We start from the raw sequence: 25,164 nt of genomic DNA on the forward strand, positions 1-25,164 counted from the left end.
TATTTTGGTTTTCATTGACTATTTTATAATTTCTTTTTTGTTTGTTTGTTTGTTTTTTTGTTTTGCTGTACGCGGGCCTCTCACTGTTGTGGCCTCTCCCATTGTGGAGCACAGGCTCCAGATGCACAGGCTCAGCAGCCACAGCTCACGGGCCCAGCCGCTCTGCGGCATGTGGGATCTTCCTGGACCCAGGCACGAACCTGTGTCCCCTGCATCAGCAGGCGGATTCTCAACCACTGTGCCACCAGGGAAGCCCTATAGTTTCTTAAGATAGAAGCTGAGGTCGTTGTTTTGGGACCTTTCTTTTTTCTAATATAGGCACCTACTGCTATAGATTTTTCCTTAAATACTGCTTCACGAGCATCCAACAAATTCTGATATGTTGTATGTACACTTTCATTTCATGTGAAATACCTTCTACTTTCCCTTTACATTTATTTTTGACCCACAGTGTATTAGTTTCCTATGGTTACCTCAATAAATTATCACAAACTGTGTATCTTAAATCAACAAAAATTTATTTTCTCACAATTCTGGAGGCTAGGAGTCCAAAATTAGAGTGTTAGCAAGGTCACACTTCCTCTAACAGCTCTAGAGGAGATTTCATTCCTTGCCTCTTCCAGCTTCTGTTGGCTCCATGTGTTATGTGGCTTATGGCTCTATAACCCCAATCTCTGCCTCTATCTTCATGTGGCCTTCTCCTCTGTGTCTGTGTGCTCTCCTTTTCTTTCTTTTATAAAGATACCTCTCATTGGACTTCGGACCCATATGGATAATCCAAGATTATCTCATCTGAAAATCCTTAACTGAATCACATCTGCAAAGAAGGTCGTATTCACAGGTTCCAGTGATTACAACATAGGCATATCATTTTGGAAACCACAGATCAACCCACTACCCAGGTATTATTCAGAAGTATGTTATTTGGTGTCCAGATATTTGGGGGCTTTCCAGACATGTTTCATTACTGATTTTTCATTTAATTTCATTGTGGTTAGAGAACATACTCTGCAATACCTTTAAACATATTGAGACTTATTTTTATGGCCCAAAATATAATTTATCTTGGCAAATGTTCTGTGTGCATTTGAAAAGAATGTATATTCTGCTGTTGTTGGGTGGAGTGCTCTAAAAATGTCAATAGGTCAAGTTAATTGACTGTGTTTTTCAAATCTATCTACTGATCTTCTGTCTACTTATTCTATCAATTTGTGACAGGGATAACATATTTCTGACTGTAACTATGAATAATGTGTACTATATTACCATGTTTTCTAACATTGTCTACATCTCACACCCATATGTTTACTGATACCTACACGGGTGGATACTTCCTAACAAATTCTCCCCCTCTTTTATTAGGAGTCCTGCCCATCGTTCTTCCTATTTTAGTTATAGATATTTTTCTATAAATTTTGGTTAATACGTAGGAGATATTTGACTCTGCAAAAATTTCAACTTCAGTTTTTACTCATCCTTTAAAATTCAAACTATACTTTTATAAGTGTTGTAAATTATGTTTATGTTCTTGGTTTCATGAGTTGTCTGCTCCTGATCAGGTGATATAATTCTGAATACAATCAAAGCCACTTATGAAGTTTTGTGAGAGGTACTAAGTGCTCTTCTAAAAACTTTTTAGTCTTAAATATTTAAATAGAAATGAGAAAACTGGTAACATTTTTTTTTCAAATATCAGATAGCAAGTTCAAGAAGCAGATTATACTAAACTTCTCATTACTGAGAAGTTACACATCATGAACTCAAATTTCTTTTTTGAGGCTTAATGTAGCTTAACACTTTACCTCATGGGAGTTACAATATGGAAAGAAGACATAAAAGACTTGGGTTGATTGGTCTGTATCACAGCAGGGCCTGCAAAATATACCAGGTCTCCCAGGGTGGCCACACTGTCTGAATAATTCACCTCTGGGCTGCTGTTATATTTGAGGGAGGCATTCAAAGGTCTATGAGTGACCATCTGCAGAAAAGGAAAAGGTAGGCCAGGACTACATGAATTTCCCATGTACTGAGTCAAGCTCACTATTGGAAAAAAAAAATCTGTCTCATATTCAGCCAGTTCTGAGAAACAATCAGCTGAATGAATACAGTATAGTCACCTCTCAATATTAAAAATAGTACTATCTATAAGAACTAGGACAATGAATGGAAATATGAGACAAGGTCCAACAAAGCGATATGGTAAAACTGCAATTTGTCATAGGAGACAAATTTCCATTAAAATGATCATGCTAAAGTACAGAATATCTCAGTGTGGGAACTTTATCATTATTTCTACCTCTATTCAAAACTTACTTTGGTTCAGGTGCTATGCTAGGCAGTATAGGAAGCTATTAATATGACTATTATCTGACCTCATGGAAGTTAAAAATTAGTTGGTGATAAAATTTTATTTATGTTTATTATAAGATCTCTCAATAATAAAGTTATCATCTGGGTAAGAGGTCCTTGAGACAATCTCCTACCTAGAGCTGAGAACTCCTAAGAAATGGTACTTTTCAGGGATACTTTCTTTGGTCACCAGACTGTTCCCTAAAATAGTCAATGTATATAGGCCTTAATTATAATATTAAAGTTTGAATTAAGATAAAAATGCAGTATATGAAAAATGAGTGTGTGATTTGCTTTTAGCTGAAGATTTAGAATGACTGATGGTTCACTTTGGCATGAGCTGTGTCATACAAAGGAGGCCTTAGTTGCACTTCTACAAGATAACCCAAGGCAATGACATCCTCCCCATCTATGCCATTGCTCTTGCACCAGAGGAGACCAACTGGTGGAATAGCAGTCTTCTGGGGCCAAACCAGACAGGTTTACTTGGAGATGCTTCTCCACCATTAGGACACCCAGAGTCATGAGACTCTAGAACACTTCACTCACCTTTCCTCCCCATAGTAAAGGAGAGAGCAGTTGGTGGCTTTCAATTTATCCTCTTGTTAGCCTTCCTATCTGACATATTCAGAATAGGGAGATGGCCAGTTTGTCAAATAAATATATTAAAGTTAAGAATCTTTAAAAATAATACCTAAACATTCTTCATAATAACATTTAAATGCACATAGTTTGCTATTCTTTTGATGTGAGGCCAAGACCTTTGCTTTATGTACGGATCTGCTAGTTAGATTTCTACATTTTACATAAAGCATTTTCATATGCATCATCTATGCTTTCAAGTTTTGTTTCTTTAGAATAAAGTGAGGAAATTAAAGACACGAGAAAAAATCTGAAGAATCATTCCATGATTCTTAGCCACTCACATTTTCCCATCTTTTATGATTGTCTCAGCCACACCTAATTCTAATTCAACAAGAATTTTGCTTTAGCAAATTGACTAGCAGTCTATTTTAGTTTTCATATAAACATTTCTCTTCACTTGTAGATGTTATATTCATTTACAGAACAATTAATTACATTATATAATAAAATAGCAAGTACAACTGTCATGTACAGATTTGGGACTCTTGGTGACAAACATCACCACAAGGGGCACCTGAAGTACACAGGAGTAGGGAAGAACAGCCTTCTAGAATGTCATAGGCATTAGTGTTTAAACTTTCTGGAGGAAATAGAGAACGTCAGTTAGTCCACTTAGCTGGGAGATGGGATAAGAGGGATTCTGTTGTTGCTTATTAAGCTTGAGACTTTTGTAAAGGCCTACTTATTTAGAAAAGAAGAGAAAAAAAAAGAACATGCCTCAAGCTTCCCTCTACAACTAGAAAACTACCTTAATCAAAATACACAGATATAACCAAAAATTACAGAGAAGGAAACAATGAATTTCACCTGGCATTTAAGAATAAGAAAATTAAATTTCAGAAAATCAAGACAGCAAAGGAGGAGCAGCAGAGGAAGACTTCAACTCCATTGCTTCTGTGGAAGCAAAAGCTTATGTGATACAACACTACTAAAGTGAAAACAAAGAGATACTGCTTGACCAGCCCCAGTTCACTTCATACAAGTTCACAGAGTGACATGGTGCCCACAACATCTCAATGTCATCAACAATGAGTTGCAATAAAAATGACCCTGAAAGTTCCTTTCAGGTCTATTTGTACAAACTTTTGACAAGTGAACAGCACTTACTGATATAAATAAAGGCCGGCAGACCACATGACAGGTTTGCATAATTATAAAATTATATCAATGCAATCAGCAGATTCCAAGATTTGAAAAGCATTTTGAAACATTGCATAGTGCACATGTAAACGGGACAGAGTGATTTCAGTGTCTCTCAATCAAATATAGAGTTTTGAAGAAATAGCTAGTTCCAATGAAGACATTTTGGTCAGAAAACTTTAGGTAAACAAGATGCCCATTTGATACTAGCTCATTCCCTTCACATGAGTTCAGATATGGCTGTAGTCAATCTGTGTCACAACAATCCAGAAAACATGATAATTCTTAGCAGTGCCATAAGGAACTATTTAAGAAATAGTAGAATTAGTCTGTTTCCATAGAGACAAAGGAGATTTATACACACTCTGAAAGAAGCTTACAGGGTTATACCATTTCCATGAGTGTGACAAGCCATTGTAGATATTTAAGTAATAGTTTTCCAAAGGAAAAAGCAATATTTTCAAAGACCATTTATGGCAACGATGAAACGGTCATAGCTCTTTTATTTTAATATATGAGTTCCATAGACATTCATACTCCAAATATATACAGACACTTGTTTACATAAAATAAAACATCATAAATTACCATCTATGGTAAGATGTAGGTACAAACACCTGCAAATGATATCTTTGTAGAAACCATAGCATGATATCATATGGCCACCAAGTGATTCGGCCCTGCTTATTTCTAAAACTCCAGTCCATTACACTGACTACCATTACAGCTATTTAAGCATGAAATGTTTGCCCTCATTTTTATTCAGACACTTCATGGACCATTTACTGTCAGCTATAAAATCATCTGAAAGGTAATTGAGTTTACAGCTGAGAAAAATAAGAAGTCTCCTAAACAATCTGAGAATATTGCCTTAGTGTCTTGTAGGTAGGGATGAACTTAAATTGAATGTGAAATTGGGGCAAAAGGTGACTTTTTAACAAGAACATTTTTTAAAACAAATGAGCAGAATGGCCTGTGGATGTTCAAGTTTCTCCCCCTTAATAAGAAAAAGCTTAGCCATAAAGAGAAGAAAACTTTAAAATGCCTCCAAAGTCCTCATAGTTCAAAAAATAGTATCAAGGGCCAAAGGTAGCTTCAAGACACTAGCCTCAGCTGTAAAAATTGTGAAAGGCTGGGTCAGTGAGGCTGACCACATGTAGGAAAAGGACACCTTTTCTCATAGGCATGCCTTTTACCAGATACGTTTTATTTTCCAACAAATATAAAACCTAATTACATCCCCAAACCCTTTAATGCCCACTGTGTGTGCAAGGCACGGTTCTAGGTACCACAAAGGAACACAAAAATGATTTGTGGCCGCCACAAACTTAAGGTCTAGAGGGAAGATAAATAAATGAATAACTTTAGTACAAAGCAGAACGCAAGGAGGGCTACAAAGACAAAATGCGCTCTCTGCTGGATGGTGGAGCTCACCCAGCTGTCAGTGGGGCTGAGGGAACCTGGAGAATGAGCCCTGCCCACCCTGGTATTGCTGTGTAGGACAGGTGCCCCCTTCAGGCCTTAGGGCACCAAGGGCCGGCCTCCAGCGCACACCTGACAACAATGCTTCTGTACACATATGCTTCTCCAACTGTGGGCAGCTCTTCAAAGACAAGAACTAAATTTCTTATTTATCCTGTGTTCCTAGCACTTAGTTTAGGGTCTAGTACCTAGGAGGCAATCAATAAATATAAAATGGAAAATTTAATAAATTAAATTCCCTCAATCCGGAATGGGCCACTATCCCTTTTCTCTATACACACACATTCACATTTCTGAATATAAAATTCCTACCCAGGTCAAATGCTACTTCTTCCTTACAGCAATATTTAATCTTGCCTCTTTTTCCAACCCTAAGCATAATTTTTTACCCTTTCCCTGGATTTTTCTGTAATCTATACCCCTCAGACTCCTAAAATGGTTTTAAAAGGCTGCATTAAATCAATGGTTCTCTGTCGCTCTCATTTTCCACCCACTCTCAACAGTTTGTGTGATTACCGCTATTTGTGACTGCTTTTCTGTGTAACCTCCTAGAGGGAGGGATCTAAACACCTCATTTTTATGCCTTCAGCGCCCTAAGAGAGCATCAATTTACTGGCTTAACAAGAACCTATTTAGCAACAATACTGAGCCTGAAGCTATATAAAATTTTAATTAAGTGAGATGATATTTCTAGACATGATTGAGAGATTCCAGCGTAACAGGGGTCTTCTTGACCTCTGCAGCCTTTTGCCTGCTCTAACACTGCTGTGTTTGCTCAAGGGCTATTGACACACAAGACTGTCCTGACACTAACGACTCCATGCATTATTTCCTTTCAAACCTCCAGCCACTGTTTTCCTCTAATTCATCTTCTGCCTGGATAATATCACAGGTGGGATACATTGATGTCCCTTCATCTATGTCTTACCTTACATGAAATAGAATAAGAGGTTAAGTGATCATTTACCCCAAAATGGCAAGCAGCTTCTACCTTTGACCTCCAAAACTCTGCTACACATACATGAGTTTTCTTCAACCCTTGGGTAGGAGATTCCTGGATTAAAAATGCAAATGTGCTGCCCCCTCCTCCAAAAGTTTCAGGTCTCTTTAGTTGGCCCTTCATATCTTTACATATAGGAAAATAAAACAAAACAAAAATAAAATGAGTGCATTAAATGCACGTTGCTGAGCACATAGGAGAGACTAAGCTAAAAATTGTTGATTGGTAAAACATATGCAAAAGAAGTTTTCTAACTATAAGGAATCTTGTATGCAACTGGGTACTTTGTTTCACAGACAAATCTCAAGTTGTCAGAGAATTCAAAACAACACTCAGAAAAATTCATTTTAAAAAGTCTGAGTCATGCTGAGCAGACGATAGCTGGTATTTTATGTGCTCTCATTTCGAAGTCTCTCATTTAAAAGGAATCATTCATATTTTCTCCAGAGAACATAAAGAATTTTTGTTACTTTCAATCACAGGTAAATTGGTTTTATTCTTGACACTGTGGCCATAATTGCAAAAGGAACGCTGAAGATCACAGTGGGATACGGATATCTCACCGGAGCATTTCACATTCACCAGATTATGTCGTGTATGTACCTTGTATTTGAGAATTCATTCTACAGATGAATCTTAGAGATTGCTAATTTTCATAATAAACTAAAGCTGTTTATTCACCTAAGAGAAAACAGAGAGGGAACGTGTATAATTATATTTGAATCAACAGCTGCTGTGCCCACTAAAATCTTCCCCGTCTCCGATGAAGACACCATCACTATGTTTTTGTAACTAAAATAAAGGTGTTCTAAACGCAGATAATCTAAGGATCAGTCATCTTACTTTTATGTCTTTCCCCAGAGTAGTATAAAAGAAAATGGTTTATAACGTTTATAACGTTATAAACGTTAAAACATTTATAACGTTCAAATTTGTCAGTTGCTGGAAACACTGACAAAGTCCAATGTAGGCTGCTTCTAAACTCCTTGAAAACCCAAAGAAAACAACAGAATGGAAGGTCCAGTATAATTGCATTAAATGTGTCTGTGGGAACTCAAAATAAGCATGACATGTTGCCCTGATAAAAAAATTTCTGGCATAAACCTCAGACAATTTGGGTGATCCTAGAAATCATTATAATCTCTCACCATCTGTCTCTTCTAATTTCTCCATTCCTAACTTCTAATTTCTGTTCCGTTTTTCTCACCACAGCCCCAAAGTAAAGAGCCTGCTTTGAAGGTTAAAGCTCTTTCCCCACCCCTGTATGCAGACTTCCCTACTCCTAAAATAGTGATAAAAAGTAACTCTTGACTACCAATTACTGAGATGGTTATAGAATGTCCTATTGGACTATCCTCTGGTTAAATGTTTAAAGGTCAATTAAAATGCAAATTAACACTAGACAATGAAACGATTATGGCTAGAGCATGACAAGAGAAAAAGTCAGTTTCATCCAAAAATGCAAACTTTTGGAATCATAATTAAATGTGTAGCTATTTAGATTTGACAAAAAATTTTATGGCCTAGTGAAGGAATCAGGAAACCCCAGCTAAAATTGTGCCAGATAAGGGTTTCCAGTCTGGTCAAAAAAATGTCACTTTAGAGACACCACAATTTTGGCAGTATATCTTTTCATTTCATGTCACGGAATTGATTTTCCTGAACTGTTAGATTGAGTGGGTTAATGTAGCAAAACTCTGAGTTCTTTGGGGAAAGATGGAGATCATTTGGTATAGTAATTTACTGATGTGGAAGAAACATATCTCCAGATATGTTTAGAAAGGATTGCTGAATTACAAAGAGATTAGTATTGGCCAGTCTCATGTGTGAGTAGGAGTGATGTCTACTAGTGGCTTTAGTAAAATGTATACATACATATAGAGCATAGGCTTATTTCACATGGCCAGTCATTTCATCTGACAGTGGCCGATGGTGGAGATGAGTGGGAGAAAGTGAAATTAAAACAATAGAAGACCAATAGCAATAAGAGCATAACAGAAGGCATGAGGCACCAAAGAGAGACTCATATGAGAAGCAGAAGATTATACATCATAACAAAATATTGATTCACATTCTGAAGATCTCAGGGAGACAAAAAAATGAAGAAGGAAAAACAGAAATTAATGATTGGTGAAAACTAAGAAATGACACACCTAAGAAGAAATGACTGTGGAAGAGTTGAGAATTATTAATGGCTTGTTTATTAATATTAGTTAATATTATTTGAATTATTAATATAATCCATATTTGAAAAAAGCTAGATATTCATATGAAATAACTAATGGGACAGTATGCAGACATGTAAAGCAAATGCATAATGATTTTTTAAAATGTTCTTTCCTCTATGAATTCATTGCTACAAAAATAAAGTACAGCCCAATAATACAAGTAGACAAATGGTAAGTACTATAACAGAAGGAAAGAGGCCTGAATATTTTCTAAAGAAAAAATGTTCTGCACTGTCCTGAAAGGATGTGAGGTAGCATCAGAAATTATTAAGATATTGTTGCTGGGTCTCCTGCTGGTCCAAAGAGCAGCATCTTTAATGAGCAATGAGCTGGACACTGACTCAACATCTTGACATGGCCAACCTCCATGAGAGGCTGATAATATTGGTTCCTATCTTGTATATTTTCAGGGAAGTGGAAAACAAGTTAACCATCTGCCTTCCTTTAGCTGAAGTTTTAAAGTCATGATATTCCAAAAAAAAAAAGCTAACTAAATGCCACAGATTAAATATCAAACTACTAATGATATCTACTATTCAGGTAATGTAAGTGTAAGATTCCATTTTCCCATAGCATTCTTTGCACAAAGTCATCAAGATCAAAAGATATTGTTTGACAACATTAAAAGAAAATCACTTCTCTGAATTAAAAGTCAAAAACATAATTAAAAGGTGAATGCCTAAACATAAAAATATGTTACAACATGCTGGACAAGAATAAAATCCTTATGAAAGAAAGAGATAATGTAGAAATCATGAAGAAAAACTTAAAATCCTAAAAAACAAATATATGGAAGACAGATTTTTACATTGCAACCTCATTAGTCATCTAAGAAATGCAAACTAAAACAATGACATTCTACCTGTAAATAACAAAAATAAAAATTGTAAGTCTGGGGCTTCCCTGGTGGCGCAGTGGTTGAGAGTCTGCCTGCCGATGCAGGGGGCACGGGTTCGTGCCCCGGTCTGGGAAGATCCCACATGCCGCAGAGCGGCTGGGCCCGTGAGCCATGGCCACTGAGCCTGCGCCTCTGGAGCCTGTGCTCCGCAATGGGAGAGGCCACAGCAGTGAGAGGCCCGCGTACCGCAAAAAAAAAAAAAAAAAAATTGTAACACTGGCAAGTGGACAATGAAACAGGCATACTTACATATCTCTGATAGAATACAGTGAAAATGTCTTTTCAGAAAGCAATTCGGGAAGAGTTTTTGATCGGGAAGTCCCAAAGCTGGGAATCTATTCTAAGTAAATAAACCAAAATGCAGATAAAAAATACGCACACAGATGTCCCCTTAAAATATTGTATATTATATAAGGGAAAGTCCAACAATGAAAGAATCTTTAAGTAAATCATGATATATTTATATTATACACACATATTATACAGTTTTTAGTTACACAGGAAAATATTTATGATAAATTGCTCATTAGAAAAGCAGGATTCAACATTTTACATTAGGTATGATGTCAAACTCAATGGCTCTGTGTGTGTGTGTGTGTGTGTGTGTGTGTGTGTGTGTGTGTGTGTATTTTTGTCCACTCCCACACATACATATAGAAAATTACATGCTAAGATAACTACCTCTAAAAGAAACACGTATTATCTTTTAATGAGAAAAACACATAATTAATGGAATAAAACTTTCTCTGTTTTCCAATAATGCTGTGCATTAAGAAATAAATATCATTTTGGACTAAATAAATTTGGTTTACAGTAACTGAGGATTATAAGAATCCTGGCAGAGTCTAGGCATGGCTGAGTAAAGCCTGTCTTCACTATATGCAAACTAGTCATTTAAACAAAGCTGAAAGACATTTTCAGGGTATCAAATAATACTTATAACTGAGATACATTTGGCATGCTAAATACAAATCATTCTTTTTTATTTAAATATGCCAAGAATCTTTATTGATTAACTTGTAAACCTTAAGACAAAGCAGTATATATTTGAAACAACATAGAACACACTTCTTGCCAAGAGTTTATAAGGATCCTATAGTTCTTCCAAACAAATACAATTTTAGTGAATATTTAACTTAATTCTATAAAACACTCATAACCTTTTTTTTCTCAAGGGTTAATAAGGCTATTTTCCCCAATTCTATGGTTTTTTAGATTTAATTACAAAGAAAAATATATGCAAAATATCTTATTTCTAAAATGGAAACATGTGCCCAGTTAGATGAATAGCTTCTATCCCCCTGCCCAGCAAAAGATATTTCTAAGACTAGTTATTATCAATGAATTTATTGATATTATTTATCAATGCCAATAAAAGTGGAAAGCCTTTAATTTCTCTCAATTCTACAACTAGTTTCCATAATCATGTTACACTGTCATTGCAACATATGAATAATTTTGAAGTGTCTCCTATTATGGTATAGCCCAAAATGATAATAGGTCCTTCTTTGCTGATGTATATTGAGGAACTCTAAAGTTTCCTGATTATTTGGGGTATCATTTTGCCAGTTATTATGTCTTTCTCTTGGTCCTGTTCATTTGTAAGTGTACAAATTCCTTTTTCTTTTCTTATCAGAAAAACTGATGAAATATTTCCTAAGCTATCTGCATTGAAGAGTTATTAAAAAGATTCCTGAGTGTTGACTACCAGTTTACTTAAAACACTTTTTCTTGAAATATTAAGCAGACAGAAATGGAATATCCATACTCATTTTTATTGTGCAATCGTATGACAATGGGTTTATGTGATGCTTTATAAAAGGTAATAACAATTAAATCCAAATACAAGACAACAAAAGAAGAATTCTCCAAGGAGAAAATTAATGATGTCAACATGCTAGAGAATTATTAAGATTCAAAAATATTACTTTAATTAAGTGATATTTGATTCTATCTCCTTTCTAAGGAAATTTCCAACTTTGGAAAAATAACTCTGAGTACTACTATCAAAATGGATCTAAAGAAAGATTTTTGGGCTTCCTTGATGGCACAGTGGTTAAGATTCTGCCTGCCAATGCCGGGGACACAGGTTCGAGCCCTGACCCAGGAAGATCCCACATGCCATGGAGCAGCTAAGTCCGCGTGCCACAACTACTGAGCCTACGCACTATAGTCTGAGAGCCACAACTACTGAAGCCTGTGCACCTAGAGCCCATGCTCCACAACAAGAGAAGCCACTGCAATGAGAAGCCTGTGCACCAAAACGAAGAGTAGCCCCCACTTGTCAAAACTAGAGAAACCCGGGCTTCCCTGGTGGCGCAGTGGTTGAGAGTCCGCCTGCCAATGCAGGGAACATGGGTTCTTGCCCCAGTCCGGAAGGATCCCACATGCTGCAGAGCGGCTGGGCCCGTGAGCCATGGCCACTGAGCCAGCGCGTTCAGAGCCTGTGCTCCACAAAAGGGAGAGGCCACGAAAGTGAGAGGCCCACGTACCACAAAAAAAAAAAAAAAAAAACTAGAGAAACCCTGCATGCAGCAACAAACACCCAACACAGCCAAAAATAAATAAATAAAATAAAAATCTTAAAAAAAAAGATTTTTTAGTCCATTAAAATAATTTCTCCCCAAAATCTATAGTTGTCCAGAAATACTGTAATCTGCAGAATTTTAATTTATCACATTTACAAGTTATTTTTCATTCTTCGATGCTACCTGCATTTCCTTATTTTTATATTCACCCTGGACAACTGTTTTAAACATGTGAAAGGTAAACTCAGAGCCAGATGACTGTTTCTACTTGATTTAAAAAAAAAAAAAAGTGGATTTCCCTTGTGGTCAAGTGGTTAAGAATCCGCCTTCTATGCAGGGGCGCAGCTTTGATCCCTGGTTGGGGAACTAAGATCCTACAGGCCGCAGGGCAACTAAGCCCATGCACCACAACTAGAGAGCCCGTTTGCCATAATTAGACAGGTTGCATGCCGCAACTACTGAGCCCACGCGCTCTGGAGCCCACAGCCGCAAAAAAGATGCCACATGCCAAAACAAAGATCCCAAGTGCCACAACTAAGACCCAACGTTGCCAAATTAATCAATTAATTAATTTTTTAAAAAACTGACCAATAAGTAAACAATAGGCACATTAATAAATATGCCCTGAATTATGAAAAATATTACATAATTTTGGTTCTTAGGCAAATAGGTATTATAAAATGCTGTCACATTTTCATCATTATTTAAAGGTTCATCTAAGTTCTCAAAAGCTGAAATTTATTCACTCCTAAATATATTTATAAAGAATATATGTAGGAGTGAATACTTTCAGTTTTTGATGCAAAAATCCTCAACAAAATACTAGCAAACAGACTCCAACAGCACATTAAAAGGATCATACACCATGATCAAGTGGGGTTTATCACAGGAATACAAGGATTCTTCAATATACGCAAATCAATCAATGTGATAAACCGTATTAACAAACTGAAGGAGAAAAACCATATAATCATCTCAATAGATGCAGAAAAAGCTTTCAACAAAATTCAACACCCATTTATGATAACCACCCCCCCCAAGAAAGTAGGCATAGAGGGAACTTACCTCAACATAAGAAAGGTCATATATGACAAACCCACAGCCAACATCATTTTCAATGGTGAAAAACTGAAAAATTTTCTCTAAGATCAGGAACAAGACAAGGTTGTCCACTCTCACCAATATCATTCAATGTAGTTTTGGAAGTTTTAGCCACAGCAATCAGAGAAGAAAGAGAAATAAAAGGAATCCAAATCGGAAAAGAAGAAGTAAAGCTGTCACGGTTTGCAGATGACATGATACTATACATAGAGAATCCTAAAGATGCTACCAGAAAACTACTAAACCTAATCAATGAATTTGGTAAAGTAGCAGGATACAGAAATCTCTTGCATTCCTATACACTAATGATGAAAAATCTGAAAAAGAAATTAAGGAAACACTCCCATTTACCACTGCAACAAAAAGAATAGAAAATGTAGGAATAAACCTACCTAAGGAGACAAAAACCTGTATGCAGAAAATTATAAGACACTGATGAAAGAAATTAAAGATGATACAAACAGATGGAGAGATATGTCATGTTCTTGGATTGGAAGAATCAACATTGTGAAAATGACTATACTACCCAAAGCAATCTACAGATTCAATGCAATCCCTATCAAACTCCCACTGGCATTTTTCACAGAACTAGAACAAAAAATTTCACAATTTGTATGGAAACACAAAAGACCCCAAATAGCCAAAGCAATCTTGAGAAAGAAAAACAGAGCTGGAGGAATCAGGCTTCTGGACTTCAGACTATACTACAAAGCTACAGTAATCAAGACAGTATGGTACTGGCACAAAAACAGAAATATAGATAAATGGAACAGGATAGAAAGCCCAGAGATAAACCCATGCACATATATTTTCAATAAAGGAGGCAAGAGTATACAATGGAGAAAAGACAGCCTCTTCAATAAGTGGTGCTGGGAAAACTGCACAGCTACATGTAAAAGGATGAAATTAGAACACTCCCCAAAACCATACACAAAAATAAACTCAAAATCAATTAAAGACCTAAATGTAAGGCCTGACACTATAAAACTCTTAGAGGAAAACACAGGCAGAACACTCTATGACATAAATCACAGCAAGATCCTTTTTGACCCACCTCCTAGAGAAATGGAAATAAAAATAAACAAATGGGATCTAATAAAAGTTAAAGCTTTTGCACAGCAAAGGAAACCATAAACAAGATGAAAAGACAACCCTCAGAATGGGAGAAAATATTTGCAAATGAAGCAACTGACAAAGGATTAATCTCCAAACTTTATAAGCAGCTCATTCAGCTCAATATCAAAAAAACTAACAACCCAATCGAAAAATGGGCAGAAGACGTAAATGGACATATCTCCAAAGAACACAGATTGCCAACAAACACATGAAAGAATGCTCAACATCATTAATCATTAGAGAAATGCAACTCAAAACTACAATGAGGTATCACCTCACACCAGTCAGAATGGCCATCATCAAAAAATCTACAAACAATAAATAGTAAATGCTGGAGAGGGTGTGGAGAAAAGGGAACCCTCTTGTACTGTTTGTAGGAATGTAAATTGATACAACCACTATGGAGAACAGTATGGAGGTTCCTTCAAAAACTAAAAATAGAACTACCATACGACCCAGCAATCCCACTACTGGGCATATACCCTGAGAAAACCATAATTCAAAAAGAGTCATGTACCACAATGTTCATTGCAGCTCTATTTACAACAGCCAGGAAATGGAAGCAACCAAAGTGTCCATCAACAGATGAATGGATAAAGAAGATGTGGCACATATATACAATGGAATATTACTCAGCCATAAAAAAACGAAATTGAATTATTTGTAGTGAGGTGGATGGACCTAGAGTCTGTCATATAGAGTGAAGTAAGTCAGAAAGAGGAAAACAAATACCATATGCTAACACATATATATGGAATCGAAAAAAAAATGGTTCTGCAGAACCTAGGGGAAGGACAGGAATAAATATGCAGCCGTAGAGAATGGACTCGAGGACACAGGGAGGGGGAAGTGTAAGCTGGGACGAAGTGAGAGAGGGGCATGGACCTATATACACTACCAAACGTAAAATAGATAGCTAGTGGGAAGCAGTTGCATAGCACAGGGAGATCAGCTTGGTGCTTTGTGACCACCTAGAGGGGTGAGATAGGGAGGGTGGGAGGGAGAGGCATGAGGGAGGAAATATGGGGATATATGTATATGTATAGCTGATTCACTTTGTTAAAAAGCAGAAACTAACATACCATTGTAAAGCAATTATACTCCAATAAAGATGTTTAAAAAAAAAGGGCTTTGCTGAAAGCTTTCAGGGAGTTCAAGGTTTTTAAGGCATGAGCCACCAATCTCCTTGCATGGCCCTGCAATAAACCTTTCTCTGCTGCAAACTCCGAAAATAAAAAATATATATATGTATATATTTATAAGGCAAATTTGAATCAAAGCCAACAAGAATATACTTTATAAAATTAGAAGTATTTTTCTATCCTGTGCAACTACTAGTACTGACATTTCTAAATGTTCAGGTAAATTTAATTGAGGAAAATACATAAATCCTAATAGTACAATTTTGGCAAATACATACACCCATGCAACACATACCTTTATGATGATATAAAACATTTCCATCACCCTAGAAAGTTCTCCCATGTCTCTTTCTACTTAATCTTCCTTCATAGAGATAATTATCATTCTTTTTTTTTAACCTGCATTAGTTTTGTTCTAGAATGTCCTATAAATGGAATTATATATAAGGTATTCTTTTCATTTTGGTTCTTTTGCTCAGCATTATGTTTGTGACAGTCATTCATGTTGTTGCATAGATCAGTAGTTCACTCATTTTTATTGATGAGCAGTATTCCATTGTATAACTATACCAACGTTTGTTTATTCATTCTCCTGTTGATAAATACGTGAGTTGTCTCTGGTTTGAGGACATTGTGAATAGAGCTGCTATGAACATTCTAAACAAGTCTTCATGTGTATATTAATTTGTATTTCTTCTAGATAAATAACCACAGTAGAATTACTGGGCCAAAGGGTAGGTTTATGCAACTTTATTTTTTTTTATTGCAAAACCCTTTTCCAAAGTACTTATAACATTTAATATTCCTATCAGCAATGTATGAGAGTTCAGTGACTCCAATTCTCACCAATATTTGGTGATGTCATTAGTTTTAAATTGTGATCCTAGTGGGTGTGTTGTAGTATCACATTGTGGTTGTAAATGCATTTCCCTGAAGACTAAAAATATTGAACAGAATTTACTGTGTTCACCAGCCATTCATACATGTACCTTTGTAAAGTGTCCATTGAAGTATTTTGCCCATGTTTATTAAGATTTTGTATTTTCCTTATTGAGTATAAAGTTCTTTATATGATACTTGTTCAAGTCCGTTGTCAGATAAGTTTTACAAATATTTTCATCCCATTACTGGCTTGTATACTCATGTACTTAATTATGTCTTCTGATGAGCAGTCTAATTTATCAGTTTTTATGGATATTATTTTCTACATCTTATAAAGAAATATTGGCCAACTACAGTCTTAGTTCAGGCTGCTATAACAAAATACCATAGACTGGGTAGCTTATAAACAACATAAATATATTTCTCACAGTTCTGTAATCTGGGAAGTCCAAAATTAAGGTATCAGAAGATTCAGTGTCTGGTAAGGTCCTGCTTCCTCTTTCACAAGCAGCCATCTCTTGCTGTGTCCTTACATGGCAGAAAGGGAGAATTCTGGTCTCTTCAGTCCCTTAGAAGGGCATTAATTCCGTTTATGAGGGCTCCACCCTCATGACCTAATCACTTCCCAAAGGCCCCATCTCCTAATATCATCACATTGGGAGTTATACTTTAATATACGAATTTTGGGAGGACTCAAACATCCAGTCCATCACAACCACGAACTTGAAAAACATTATTCCATATTTTCTTCTAGCGGTGTTGGAGTTTTAGTTTTTACTTTATGTCTGTGATCCATTATGTATTAATTTTTGTTTCTCATGTGAAGTAGTAGAGAATTATTTTTTTCCATATGGAAATCAAGTTGTTCCAACACCATTTGTTAATAAGACTCTCCACTCCCCCATTTAATTGCTTTGTTATCTTGAAAAAATCATTTACTATATAAACATGAGCCTATTTCTGGACTTTATTCTGTTCTCTTTATTTCTCTATCCTTATGCTAAAATCTCCTCATGCTAAAATTTTACCATCTTGATTACTGTATTTTTATAGGAAGTCTAGAGTCAAGTAGAACTGTTCTTTTTCAATATTTTTCAAAATTGGATTACTCTAGATTCTTTGCTTTTACATATAAATTTTAGAGTGTTTGTCAATTCCTATGATATAAAAGCATGCTGAGATGAAGATTAAAATTAATTTGAATCTACAGAAGATGTGGTAGATACATGTATAGATATATATATCAACATGGATGAACCTAGAGAATATTATGCTTAGTGAAATAAGTCAGACAGAGAAAGACGAATACTCTGATATCATCTATATGTGGAATCTAAAAAAGAATACAAGTGAATGTATATGCAAAACATAAAAATACTCACAGATGTAGAAAACAAACTTGTGGTTACCAAAGGGGAGAGGGAAGAGGGGCAGGGACAAATTAGGGGTATGGGATTAACAGATACAAACTACTATGTATAAAATAGACAAGCAACAAGGATATATTGTATAGCACAGAGAATTATAACCATTTTCTTGTAATAACTTAGAGTATAATCTACAAAAATACTGAATCACTATGCTATTAACCTGAAAATAATATATTATAAATCAACTATACTTCAATAAAATTAAATTACATTAAACATTTTTAAAATAAAGTAATGAAAGCTACAAGCATGGAGAAATAAGAATCATTAGAGAGTTTTCTAAGATTCACTATGAATAGAACTGGTTAACATAGATGGGGGAAAAGTATTATGGAACTTAAAATGTGAAAGAAAAATAAGCAGTTAGATGGAAATTAATGTGTCTAGAAGTGTATTACAGTGTGCAAATACATTATAAGTCTGGTCATCATCTCAACTTCATCACCAAAATGATGTTTTTAACTACTCAATCTCCTGGAGAAGTTACTTTCCATGAGATTGTACCTCCAATTACATAATAAAAATAGGGTTCCAATTACTGAAATACTCTTTATAATAAAATTTCTGGTATTATTCTATAACCAAAGATCAGTAGGTTCACCTTCTTATAAGCCAAAGCATTTTTATTTATAGGAGGGAATTTCTATTCTATGCCACTTATACAGGAAATGCCAATATTTTATTGTGAAAATTTTAACACAATATAGCTTCAACACAAGCTTAATTTGACATATCCAAAGAAAAAACATCTTCAAGATGCTCCAAGTGTGAAGCCCACTCCAGTTGTAAATGACTCATTTTTATAGATGTGATTAACATACTGCCAGTGCACTTAGCTCTAGAGTAGGATATTCAGCTAGTTCAAATGTACGTTCAAAATAATGTATTCCTAGAGTATCAAGTTCTTTTCGTACTTGCATTCCAGATAATCTTTCTATTTGAGTAAAAACTATGAATTCTTTATTCGGCCATGGTTTATATGTTGTCTGACAATTATTTTTATCTCTCTTCAAATCAATAAACATCTACCAGTAAAATAAAAGCAGATTATAGGCAGAATCTCAATTAACTGACCAGGTACAGAAAATTCATTTGCACCAAGTGTGTTAATTTTCCTTAATGTCTCCTGTTTATGACTGCCTGTTTATGACTGTTTATGAGTGCCTGCCATTCAACTAACATAAATGTATTTACCTAAAAGATCAGAGAAGTTATCTACCTTCATAAGCATTTAGAAGAGGAAAAATCTTTCTATTTGTTTCAAAATGAGGTATAAACACATTTCTAAAATAATTTTAAACAAATTTATTCCTCTGAAACTTGATTTTGAAAAAAATACACAACTGAAAATTACATATAGAGAATACATAAATCATAACTATGAAAGAACAATGACTACATCTAGATACATAATTAGGTCACTGTTTTGAAAATGCAACTGCACACTCAAACAGACATTCACTAACCTCCACCATTTTTCCTCCCACTCCAACCCTTCAACATCTTCCTGTGTTTTTCATGTCAATTTTAACTCCCTATCATTTTTCCCTCTATTAAGAACAATTTGTTGAATGGTTTCATTTCTTTAACACATGCAACTCAATTATGTTTTCCTGTTGATGTATATAAAAATGAGGCTGATTTGTGCAGATTATCTGACCCTTCATTTTTTACTAGTGTGACCTTTGCAAGTCAATGGCATAAAGGAAATTCTTGTTCTCCAGTTGTATCATCTATCACGATTAGAAAAATATAATAGATGAAACATATTTGAAATATATTACAGTAGATTCAAACCCAATGCAATTCTGTTACATTTTAACAGTCATTATTGAACTTTTAGGGCTCTCTCTTACTCTTTTGAGGTATTCTTACATCAAAAAAGGAAAGGAAGAATAGACACTATTTTTGAATTTATATTTTAATATTACACCAGAATTGTGTCTTAATTCCAAGTAGAGACAAAGATTTAAAAATTTAATTATTAGCATACAACATTTAAATAAAAGTAAAATTCCGTTTTTTTCTCTCAGCTTCCTGATAGGAGGTTCAGGTTCAAATAGCTTCTGGCTAACACCCTTCAATGCTGCTCTTCTCAGCTTATCACTAAAACCACTGAAGACACCTTTTAAAACCAAACTAACAGACAACCAATTCCATAATCTAGAAGGAATAGATAGATTCTAACTTTGAAAACCCTAAAGGGAATTTAGTAATACCATGGCATATCCAATTTTCACTTCTGATCACCAGGCTCATAGACATAGAAAACTAAAAATACATCCTTCTTTTCTTTATGAGAAGAGAAGCACCCAGAGTTCTCAGCTTTAGGAATTATTCTGTGAGGCAAATATTTTTTCTCTCACCATTCTACCATCTTTAAGAGAAAAAAAAAAGAACAGAAAGTAGGGAGGAGAGGTCTGCAGTACATGTTCTAAAAAGATGAGTCTGCATAGGTAAAACCTTTGGTGGATGAGGTGGAAAGGACAGGTGAATGGGGCACAGAAAAATAACCCTGATTTGGGGGGAATTACAGATATCATGTAAAATTTCTCCTTAGAGTAACAAAGAATTAGGCTATGGGAGTTGAAAGAAGACCAAATTACAACTGAGGGGAGGTATCTTAAATAAAAACAGTCAGGGAATGCTAATTGAAACAGAAACAATGTCCATTAAACTATAAACTTAACATTGAAGTTTGCATCACCATTACTGTAGAAAATGTAGAAAAGTAGCTGGAACAAGGAAAATCCACTCAAACTGTGTATTCTTGTGGCATTACTTAAAATCAAATAGAAAAAAAAACTAAGCATATAACAAGGGAAAGAGAAGTGTGTTCTGAAACTTCAGAGAAAACTCCTGAAAATTTTCTAACTGCAGAATCCAAAAGAAAATTTCAGAAAACAATTTGTCATCTTCATTTTGAACAAAGAAATATGGCCTCTATGAAAAGGAAACTGGATGAAATCAAGAGGATCCCAGGCAGATTAAAAAGGCAAAAGGGTAACATGAAAAGAGAAAGGATTATTTTAAAAAAGAAAGATTACAGGGCTTCCCTGGTAGCACAGTGGTTGAGAGCCCGCCTGCCGATGCAGGGGACATGGGTTCGTGCCCCGGTCTGGGAAGATCCTACGTGCCGTGGAGCGGCTGGGCCCCTGAGACATGGCCACTGGGCCTGCGTGCCCGGAGCCTGTGCTCCACAACGGGAGAGGCCACAAGAGTGAGAGGCCCACGTACCGCAAAAAAATAATAATAAATAAATAAATAAAAATTAAAAAAGAAAGCTTACAAAGAAATTGAAAACAGAGTAGAAGAATTAATTGATACTGAAGGTGGTGGTTTTAAGCATTATTTAACTGTTCTGTATGATCTCATAGGTAAAAAGAAAAAGGAAAATATGATAGAGAAGGGATGAAAAAATAAAGAGTAGCATTAACATACAGTTAATCAGTGTTTTCTGGAGGAGAGCCCGGAGAAACGGAACAGAAACAATAATCAAAAATATACTTAAATCCTTTGTCAGTTGTTTCATTTGCAAATATTTTCTCCCATTCTGACGGTTGTCTTTTCATCTTGTTTATGGTGTCCTTTGCTGTGCAAAAGCTTTTAAGTTTCATTAGGTCCCATTTGTTTATTTTTGTTTTTATTTCCATTACTCTAGGAGATGGGTCATGCAGCTCAATATCAAAAAACCAAACAACCCAATCCAAAAACGGGCAGAAAACCTAAATAGACATTTCTCCAAAGAAAACGTACAGATTGCCAATAAACACATGAAAGAATGCTCAACATCATTAATCATTAGAGAAATGCAACTCAAAACTACAATGAGGTATCACCTCACACCAGTCAGAATGGCCATCATCAAAAAATCTACAAACAATAAATGCTGGAAAGGGTGTGGAGAAAAGGGAACCCTCTTGCACTATTGGTGGGAATATAAATTGATACAGCCACTATGGAGAACAGTATGGAGGTTCCTTCAAAAACTACAAATAGAACTACCATACGACCCAGCAATCCCACTACTGGGCATATACCCTGAGAAAACCATAATTCAAAAAGAGTCATGTACCACAATGTTCATTGCAGCTCTATTTACAACAGCCAGGAAATGGAAGCAACCAAAGTGTCCATCAACAGATGAATGGATAAAGAAGTGGCACATATATACAATGGAATATTACTCAGCCATTAAAAAAAACGAAATTGAGTCATTTGTAGGGAGGTGGATGGACCTAGAGTCTATCATACAGAGTGAAGTAAGTCAGAAAGAGAAAAACAAATACCATACGCTAACACATATATGTGGAATCAAAAAAAAAAAAAAGGTCATGAAGAACTTAGGAGCAGGACAGGAATAAAGACACAGACCTGTTAGAGAATGGACTTGAGGACACGGGGAGGGGGAAGGGTAAGCTGGGACCAAGTGAGAGAGTGGCATGGACACATATACACTACCAAAGGTAAAATAGATAGCTAGTGGGAAGCAGCTGCATAGCACAGGGAGATCAGCTTGGTGCTTTGTCACCACCTAGAGGGGTGAGAAAAGGAAAGTGGGTGGGAGGGAGATGCAAGAGGGAGGAGATATGAGGATATATGTATATGTAAGCTGATTCACTTTGTTATAAAGCAGAAACTAACACACCATTGTAAAGCAATTATATTCCAATAAAGATGTTTAAATATATATATATATATACTTAAAGAAAACTTTCCTAAACTCAGAAAGAGGAGTCTCATGCATCCAGGAAAAAGATAAATGAGTAAAGACCTACTTTAGAGTAAAGTCTCTATTTTCCACTTCTTCTCAATTATAGTTTCCTTTTTCTTTCTCCCTATGATATCTTATAGAACAGTTAAAAATGTTTAAAATCACCACCTTCAGTATCAATTTATTTGTCTAGTCTATTTTTAGTTTATTTGTAATCTTTCTTTTTTAATATCCTTTTATCTTTCATATCTAACTTTAAAATAAATGAGTAAAGACCTAAACATTACCATTTTTTAAACTAGTGAATAAAGAAGAAAATCTGTAACATGTCAAGCAAGATTAAAAATCCTTACCTACAAAAGAAATTTAAAATATGCTAGTTTTGGTGACATCATCAACAAGGCTGAATAAGAGTTTTCTATCATCCTCCCGCAAAAGAACAACAATTTTGACAGTAACCCAGGAATGAGAGAGCTCTTGTGGAAGTCCAGGATTTCACTGGGGAAGTTCCAGCAAAGAGCTGGAGCAAAAAGAGAAAAAATTGAGATTGGACGCATTGAAGACGATAAGTGAAACAGTTTCAGTTTACCCACATCACCCATCTCCCAACAATCACTGAGCACACCTCAGTGTCAAGAGAGACCTTCTCAGCCATGATTTCACCCACAGGGGAAAGTGAGAATGTGTGAGTGAGCACCTTCTTTCCCCAACTACGCAGGATACTGCCGAAGTGACCCCTTTCTCACCCCATTCAGAATAATCAGATATGAACTGCACTACTCGGGGGCAGTGGGCAGCTGGGAGATTGGAATGAGTACAGTCTCAGATTGGAATGTATCAGAGGAACATAGATCCTACTAACCGCTTCACAAACTCCATCAGGAAACTGCCATAAGCTGCCGGGAACACCTTGCCTGCAAATTCTCCCAACTGACCCACCAGACCCCCAGTGCTCCACAAACCCAACCCAAACACTCCATCCCAAGACCAGCTTAATGTGTGTGTCCCTAGGTTAAGGGTGGTGAGAGTGAGCCTTTACAGACAGCTGCTTAGCATGGTAGAAAGCTAGCCTGACGGCAGGATTCTGAGAAAATACACAAACCTGAGCATTCAGCACCAACATAAACAAAGCAAATAGGAAGCTGTCAGCACATGGCCTCATTTTGCAGAATTGGGAGAAGCATGCAACCTTAGAATTTCCTCATAAGAGGGAACAAGAAATTTGGAGAAGGCACATCCATAGAAAAGATCTGAGAAAACCTCGGAATTCCTACCAGGGCTGAAGGGAAGAATTTCTCTGCTGAAGCCAGTCAGTAAAGACTGGAGGAGGTAACTGCTTCTTCAAATGAAAAGACAGCAATACCAGACTTCAAGGAACATGAAAAATCAAGAAAATATGACACCATCAAAGGAACACAATAAGTTTTCAGAAACTGACCCCAAAGAAATACAGATCTGCAATTTGCCTAATAAAGAATTAAAAATAGTTGTTTTAAAGAAGCTCAGGGAGCTATAAGAAAACACAGAAAGATAATTGAACACAGAATCAGGAAAATAATACACACACAAAATTAGAAGTTTAACAGAGATATGTAAATCATAAAAAGAACCAAACAAATTCTGGAGCTAAATAATACAATGAATGAAATGAAGAAAAAAAAAAAAGACAGTAACAACAGCAGAATCTGTGAGGTAGAAGACAGATCATTTGAAATTATCCAGTCAAAAACAAAAAAAAAAAAAAGAAAGAAAAGAGGATGAAAAAAAGTGAAGTATCCATCAACAGATGAATGGATAAAGAAGATGTGGTACATATATACAATGGAGTATTACTCAGCCATAAAAAGAAACGAAATTGAGTTATTTGTAATGAGGTAGATGGACCTAGAGTCTGTCATACTGAGTGAAGTAAGTCAGAAAGAGAAAAACAAATCCCGTATTCTAACACATATATATGGAATCTAAAAAAAGAAACATGGTTCTGAAAAACCTAGGGGCAGGACAGGAATAAAGACACAATGTAGAGAACGGACTTGACATGGGAAGTGGTAAGCGTAAGATGGGACGAAGTAAGAGAGTGGCATGGACATATATACGCTACCAAATGTAAAATAGATAGCTAGTGGGAAGCAGCCGCATAGTACAGGGAGATTAGCTCAGTGCTTGGTGTCCACCTACAGGGGTGGAATAGGGAGGGTGGGAGGGAGATGCAAGAGGGAGGAGATATGGGGATACATGTATATGTATAGCTGATTCACTTTGTTATACAGCAGAAACTAACACACCATTGTAAAGCAATTATACTCCAATAAAGTTGTTTTAAAAAATAAATAAATAAAATACAAAAAAAAAAGAAAGCCTATATGATCCACAAAATGCCATTAAGAGAATCAATGTATGTGTTATGAGAGTCCCAGCAGAACAGAAAGAGGCACAAAGCTTCTTTAAAGAAACAAAGGTTGAGAGCTTCTCAAAACTGGGAAGTTATTTGGACATCCAAGTTCATTAA

At 35.8% G+C, this 25,164-nt stretch overlaps 1 protein-coding gene across 10 annotated transcripts in view; it reads right to left on the reverse strand.

The window, feature by feature from the left end:
- PDE4D (phosphodiesterase 4D) overlaps positions 1-25,164 on the reverse strand; it is a 1,449,034-nt gene that overhangs the window by 1,230,301 nt on the left and 193,569 nt on the right. For 2 of the 10 annotated variants that reach the window (XM_067730740.1, XM_067730735.1), the window contains one exon: positions 9,992-10,082. The exons of 7 other annotated variants lie outside the window; for them this stretch is intronic. The gene's annotated coding sequence lies outside the window, so the exon portion shown is untranslated. The remainder of the gene's footprint in view (positions 1-9,991; positions 10,083-25,164) is intronic. One more of the 10 variants, XM_067730741.1, reaches the window with a different exon arrangement.

This window comes from Pseudorca crassidens, chromosome 3, assembly GCF_039906515.1.
Source record: "Pseudorca crassidens isolate mPseCra1 chromosome 3, mPseCra1.hap1, whole genome shotgun sequence".
NCBI classification, from domain to species: Eukaryota; Metazoa; Chordata; class Mammalia; order Artiodactyla; family Delphinidae; genus Pseudorca; species Pseudorca crassidens.